The 7,297-nt window shown below is 39.4% G+C and overlaps 1 long non-coding RNA gene across 2 annotated transcripts; it reads left to right on the top strand.

Annotated features, from left to right (window-relative positions):
* The first annotated feature begins 2,865 nt into the window (after positions 1-2,865).
* Positions 2,866-4,880, top strand: LOC147018796 (uncharacterized). Of its 2 annotated transcripts, XR_015062527.1 has the most exons (5): positions 2,866-3,563; positions 3,657-3,880; positions 3,974-4,132; positions 4,364-4,421; positions 4,715-4,880. It is a non-coding gene; the product is annotated as an uncharacterized LOC147018796 (long non-coding RNA). The 2 variants fall into 2 exon arrangements; XR_015062525.1 differs by lacking the exon at positions 2,866-3,563 and having other exon boundaries at positions 3,589-3,880.
* Positions 4,881-7,297: the final 2,417 nt, after the last annotated feature.

The raw sequence follows: 7,297 nt of genomic DNA, 5'->3' as shown, positions 1-7,297 counted from the left end.
CATTTCTCCCTTTGTTTGTTCCTCACTAGGTCATGGTTACTTGTTTTTGTGTTGTTCTTCCTTTTGCACTTCTATATCCATCACTCCTAGTACCCTTTGGTATTTTGTAAACTTGTTGCCCTTACTCCCTCAGCTCCTGCACGAGTCTAGACCCTTGTGTAAAAATAGGACCACGGGTCCTGAAGCTCACCTGGATCAGGAGCAACAGTCAATCAAACCCCCCACAGACCCCTTCGACCATGTTTTTTTATGCTGTGAACAAACTTTGGTACATCATGGGTAATGAAGGTTGTGGTGTAGTATCATCCAAATGGTGTGTGTAGTTTTGGAGAAGAGAGCAAATACCTATTTTCTTTTTTTTGGGGGGTGGGGGGTCACAAAAACCTCTCATAGACTCCCTTCAGCACAGATTTTGATGTGGTTAATACACCTTCGTTAGACATCAGATATGAAGCTTGTGGCAAGTTTCATCAAAATCGTGTGTTTGGTTCAAGATATAATGACTGGTCTTTACAGCCTCACTCACTCACTCACTGACTTACCAATGGACACTGCTCAATCACATAAACTTACTGGACTAAAGTCCAGGTGAGCGAAAAATGGATGGACTTAAGTCAGTCTTAAGTCGGAACACCCCTTTCTCCTGAATTTATCATCATAATCCAGAAGTATATCCTCATGGTGAAATTATTTTGACTAATATTTGAAACTAATTACATAATAATGAAGAGTAGCGTATAACGGAACACATAATGAAAACAGTGGAGAGTCACAAAGAGCGGTCGACATATAACGGTGAATTCATGTGAAATAGCTGAACAGACTTCAGGGGAGGAATGCATTGCAAAGCAATTACTCTCAACACAAACCAAATCTGCAAACACAAAAAGGCAATAGTAACCCTTTGAGAGCAAGACAAAAATAGAAATAAGTGGTGATCCACTAACTCACATCTTGTCTGCTTTCCTAAATCCGAGCTTTATCACTTATCTGTCTGCTTTGATTCTTCTTTCCTCCCACCTTAGGAATTGCCTTACCATGTCCATCCAATTCCTTTCCCATCCAGTCCTTCAAAGTGGCAGCTCATTGCTGTCTCACGTCATTCCACATAACCATCCACGATCTTTTATACCCTCGCTGTCATTGTTTTTCTCCGAATTCTTTGTCTGCCTGATCCCCACAACTATATTCTTAGCATGAGCCTGCTCCATTTTTGGTGTATCAGTTCCATAAGGGTCACCATCAGTGGAAAACTAAGTGAGGCATGCTGAAAGTTCTCGGAATGAGAACCTCACACTAGGTCCAAGAAACGCAAAGGTAGCTTTTTATTTTTCAAAATAAATATATCTCGTATAATTAGTGAGAAATAACTTTCCTGACAAATGATATCGAGGGTGTGGCAAAAAGATGGGACAGATTTCAGGATGTCAAAATTCCATGATAATGGAAGGTAATTGTTGTTTTGTTGTTTTTTTCAGGTGAGACTAAAAAAAAAAAAAAATTCATCCGCAGAGATAGCAAATTGGACACGTGACTAACTACAATTGTGGTTGAGCAGTATTTCTTCCACAGATATTCTACGATTTTGACACAAAGATAATTTCGAAAACATCTCCAAGTTTGTGATGCACCAAGAAAAGTAATAAACAGGTGTGTGGCAAGCTTCCGTGAAACAAGAAGATGGGGATACATGGCCACACCGCAAGGCTATGCATGGAACTGTTGTGAGAGAATTTTCCTGGAAAGCTGATCTCCCAGATCTCATGATCTCAGCCCTCCTGATTATATCCTGTGGGGATATTTTTAAAATGGTGCAGAGGAACATGCCGCACACACAAAATGGACTGAAATAAATCATTACAAATGAAATTCATGACATTCTGATAGACTTTCTGGTAAATGTTAGAGGGGAATGGGTACAACAGAATGTGTAACCCGCAAAGGGCCATTTAACCGTTGTATGAAAATAAGACCACATCAGGAGGTGCGCGTCTGATGTTTAAACGATGAATGTGGTCATCATTGGTTTGATATTTATCGGTATGCTGTCCTGATGAGGGCGAATAAGCCTGAAATCTGGATCGGTGGCGCCATTTGATATTTGACTGATGTTAACCATGTAATCTTTGTCTGTTTGACAGAGTCACCGGGCCGAGGCCTCTGTACTGGAAGTGATGCTTTGGTGTCAGACTATGTCCAGTGGAGATCGGGGGAGTGCTCGTCATACTACACATGTTTCGACTTACTCACCAATCACATCATGTACGTTCTGGTTGAATGGTTTCCATTAGCAGGAACAATCTTCTGGGTGGCAGATGGATGGTTGTTCTTTGTGGATTATGTGGTTTCACCATGTGAGAGATAATCCGCGGTTATGTTCATCATAACAGTCAGGAGGTGTGTCTGATGTTTAAATGACAAATCTTGTAATCATTGGTTCGATATTTATCGGTATGCCGTCTTGGTGAAGGCAAACAAGCCCCAAATCTGCATAGGCAGCTCCGTTTGATGTTTAATTGATGTTGACCATATAATCTTTGTCTCTGACAGAGTCGCCGGGACGGGCCGAAGCCTCAGGAGTAGGGTAAGAATACTGATTCTGGCTCACTTTTCCCCATGTAAATGAATGGGGATTTTCAGCGATGAAATTTTTCTTTTTTTTTTTCCCTAACAAATAAATCCCCTTTTTAGCCCAAGGTATATTTATTTGTCTCCCCTTTTAACCTAGGGGCTCTCTATTCAAATAACCAATGCAACAAGATAAAGATTTGTTCAAGTAGTAAATTCATAATGTGATTTGTTAAAGGTGATTCTAAAGAAATATCTGAAACGTCGAAGCCTCGGGACACTCTTTATCAAATAACCGGTGCATATTGTTTAGCTCACTCATTGAACCTATAAACATTTGTTCATTCTCAAATTCCTTCAATAGTTTAATTTTCTTTGCACAATAATACCCATCTAAAATATTGAAAAACAAAACATTTGAATCTTTATATTTTTTAAGATACCCCTTTTGTGCCATTACGAAATGATAAACTTCTCTTAATGATCTCATCTGGCCACCGCCTGAGTTGCAAATCATTTTTGTGCATAAACCATGCCATAAAAAAAGTTTTGTTTCAAATGTTTTCAGTTCGTGCCATGAAAATGAGGAAGTGTTTTTTTGACACGGTCGTGCTGTGAAAATGAGGAAGTGTTTTTGGACAGTCATGCTGTGAAAAAATAGGAACTATTCTGTGAGACAAGGCCTCGTGTTTATATTTTATCTCAGAACACGAACAGGCTTTTAAACATAAGTTTAATCAAAATCATTTTAGGGCATTTTAAGTATGTTTTAAAAATGATTCATACAATTTGAGAATATATCGCCCAGTTATTTTCCAAGCTGTCTCGCCCGAAGCGTCATTTCCTGTGGCCACACCCAATGATTAAGCAATCTCCTCATCGTTGCCTTATAAGTGATTCGCCAGACAAAGTTTCTGCCAGACGGGATTTTCATTTTTACAACTGAGACATGAGCGATCTTTCTTCCGCGAACAAAACAGCTCAACACAAAGTTGGTAAGCTTGTGTTTGGGTTCCTCTTTGAACGATGAAGCAATTGATTATAAATTAAATCGTGATAATTCTGATATATTTTTTTTTTCTTGGCAGGTCCTTGGAAGAAGAGCAGTTTACATATCACGACGAGGTGCATGAAATTAATGCTCTTATTGAAGAGGTCAATCATCTTAGAAGAGAATTGAAAAACATTTTTAATGACTGACACGACGTCTTATCACGGCCTCTGATCTTTTTGCCATCTTGTACCAATGGTAAAAAAACTGAGACATGGACTCACTCTCTTCCGATGAAGATAACAGCTCACTACAAAGTTGGTAAGTTTGTGTATGGTTTCCTCTTTGAACGATGAAGCAATTGATTACAAATTAAATCGTGATAATGCGAAAATATATATTTTTTCCTGGCAGGTCCTTGGAAGAAGTGGAGTTTACATATCACGATGAGGTGCATCAAATGAATGCTCTTATTGAAGAGGTCAATGATTTTAGAAGAGAATTGAAAAACATTTATAATGACTGGTACGAAGTCTTATCACGGCCTCTGATCTCGAATGAATTAAACCAATGGTGAGACACGTGTGTGTGTGTGTGTGTGTGTGTGTGTGTGTGTGTGTGTGTGTGTGTGTGTGCGTGTGCGTGTGTGTGTGTGTGTGCGTATGCGTGTGTGTCTCTTTCCCTGTCTGTCTCTCTCTATCTCTCCCTGTCTGTCTCTTTGTATCTCTGTCTGTCTTTCTACCTACCTCTCTCTGTCTGTCTGTCTCTCCATCTATACCCTTGACTGATTATTTTTTTTTTCAGCTCGATCACACAACATAAGCTGTTGAAGCAATCTGGTACAACACATGATTTTCTGGAGGTAAATGTTTCTGAATTATTATTTAGTTATTTGTTTATTTATTCTTTTATTAATATCACTCTCTTTGGAATGTCGCTTTATGTTGGTTGCATCATTAGTTTGGACGCGGTTTTGTCAGTACACTGGAATTCATTTTATTGGCCTTGGAAGGATGACAGGCTGAGTCGGCCTCCTGGTGTGTTAATTCAGTTGTCAACGAGGCTTGAACTTAGAACCAACACCAGGCTTACTCATATTACCATGTAATTATCTTTACAAAACCTAATTATTATCCACTTTTTGTTTCAAAACAGAATATGGTGTCTGAGTTTCTAAATCACAAGACATCTGAAGAAGATTGCTGGGAAAGATTATACATTCTCACAAATGAATATTTAATATTTTCAATTTTGATTAATTATATTTGTTTTGTTTACAATTACTTGATTTTGAATTTCAAAAAAAGAATCAAGACATGAAGGAGAGGGAGGGAGGGGGTGGGGGGGTAGGTGCGCTCCCCAATGACCCATCACCCTCATTCCACCCCTCCTCCCCATGTGTGTGTGGGGAAGGGTGGGGGTGGGATGAGGGAGGTGGTGGGCGAAAGGTGGGGGCAGAGAGGGGGGATGAGGGGGTGGGGCTTGTGTGGGAGGGGCTTGTGTGGGTGGGGTTTATGTGGGCGGGGCTTCGGTGGGGCTTGTGTGGGCGGGGCTTGTGTGGGTGGGGTTTATGTGGGCGGGGCTTCGGTGGGGCTTGTGTGGGGGGGGTTTATGTGGGCGGGGCTTCGGTGGGGCTTGTGTGGGTGGGGCGTGTGTGGGCGGGGCTTGTGGGAGGGCGTTTATGTGGGTGGGGTTTGTGTGGGCGGGGCTTCGGTGGGGTTTATGTGGGTGGGCTTCGGTGGGGTTTGTGTGGGCAGGGTTTATGAGGGTGGAGCTTGTGTGGGAGGGGTTTATGTGGGCAGAGTTTATGTGGGCAGGGTTTATGTGGGCGGGGCTTCGGTGGGGCTTATGTGGGAGGGGTGAATGTGGATGAGGCTTATGTGGATGAGGTTTGTGTGGATAAATGGATGGGTGGAGAGATGGGTGGAGAGATGGGTGGAGAGATGGGTGGATGGGTGGATGGGTGGATGGGTGGAGCTTGTGTGGATGGGTGGATAATTTTTTAATTAAAAAAACATGTTGTGTGTGGGGAATTAATTAACTAATCACTAATTATGTGAATATGATGAATATGGGTGGAGCTTGTGTGGGGTTTGTGTGGGGTTTGTGTGGGGTGGGGTTTGTGTGGAGCTTGTGTGGGGTGGGGTTTATGTGGGTGGGTTTTGTGTGGGCGGAGTCAAAAATTTTCAATTAATCTTTGTCTTTTGTAATTCCTGTGAATAAAATGAACCTAAAATCTCTTCCCCTTCCAAATCATATATCTTATAAGTCCAAGGAACCGTATCTATTACATCAACAATTTTAAAAAGTTCGTTCGTCCATCGTTTAGTATAACCCTTTTCAAAATGAGATTTCCACCTATATATTCTTACGATATCACCAACTTTGAACTTAGGTTTTCTGACATTAATCTCTTATTCATATTTTAATTTTGTAAATGTTTCTGATGGTTTCATATTTGTTGACGTGTGAACCGTGTCATTATACTTATCCACAATATCCTGAATAAAAGATGACCATTGTTGTGAACCGAGTTGTGTGAATTTTTTATATCGTCTCTCTTTTAAGGAACGATTAAAACGTTCAACAACAACTGCCTTCCCTTCATTAAAGGTACTGTATAATGTAATACTGTTATTTTTTAGAAAATTCATAAATGTCTTGTTATAAAACTCTCTACTCTCATCAGTCCACAATTTTTTTAGGTTTTCTCTTACTTTTATTAAATATCTGTTGAAAGGCTAACATAAGAGTATTACCTGTTTTGTTTTTTAATGGTACAACCCATGCGTATCTACTCCTCAAATCAATAACGGTTAAAGCATACTTGTACCCCTTATCATTATTGAGTTCAATCAAATCAGCAGACCAGATATAATCTACTTCCTTGGAATAAACTTTCCTTCTCTGAAACTTTGTGAATATTGGTTTATGTAATTCATCAGCTAATTGCTCTTCAATCTTAATGACATCATTAGAGCTTACAAGTTTTTTGAATTTCCAAGTCCAAGTTTCAATTTAGCACTGATCATCTTCTTCATGATGAACCCATCAACTTTTTCTCTCAAGGTTGGATTTTGTATCAGAGACAAATTATACAACATTTCTCTATCGGCTTCATGCTTTTCTTCCAAAGTTGTGGTATTCCCATAATCAATATCGTGTCTCATGCACACTTCATCAACTCTATTGATGGGCTCACTCCAGGATTTAGGATTGTCTGCCTCATCTAATCTTTTATCCAAGTTTGTGCCTGGACCACAGAAAGAATACCCTGGTAGATGTAATTCCCCTGGTATTCCAGTAGTTGTAAATTTACTTCCTGATAAAAACTTTTGTATATCTCCTCCTAGTTTGTGTTTGGAGATAAATAGATTTTTTTTTGAACCACACACCGAACATATACCTTTTTGTATAACCCTGTTATTTTTACTTTTAATATAAGAAATATTTTTAGTATTAGTTTTCTTTTTACATTTGAGACAATAACTCATTTATTTATGAGAAAAATTCCTGCAGAGTGCAAAAAACATTTTTAGTTTCAAACATGCACATTTGAATCTTAATTTTTAAAACATAAAGAATCCTTAGAAATGCCTTCACTCTCTCCTCCATTTATTTAAGAAAAAAAAAAAAAAAGGAAAAACTTGAATTAAAATCCATATCTTGTCGATGTCAATAGTCTTGTCGAAAGTATTGCAAATTGACTTGTCAATTCTTTGTTTTCCTCCTCGGTGG

The sequence above is a fragment of the Eptatretus burgeri genome, chromosome 10, assembly GCF_056783735.1.
Source record: "Eptatretus burgeri isolate ZD-2024b chromosome 10, Ebu_testis_v1, whole genome shotgun sequence".
Lineage (NCBI taxonomy): Eukaryota > Metazoa > Chordata > Myxini > Myxiniformes > Myxinidae > Eptatretus > Eptatretus burgeri.
Note: the sequence above shows the minus strand (reverse complement) of the source record. Positions and strands in the feature narration are given on the sequence as shown.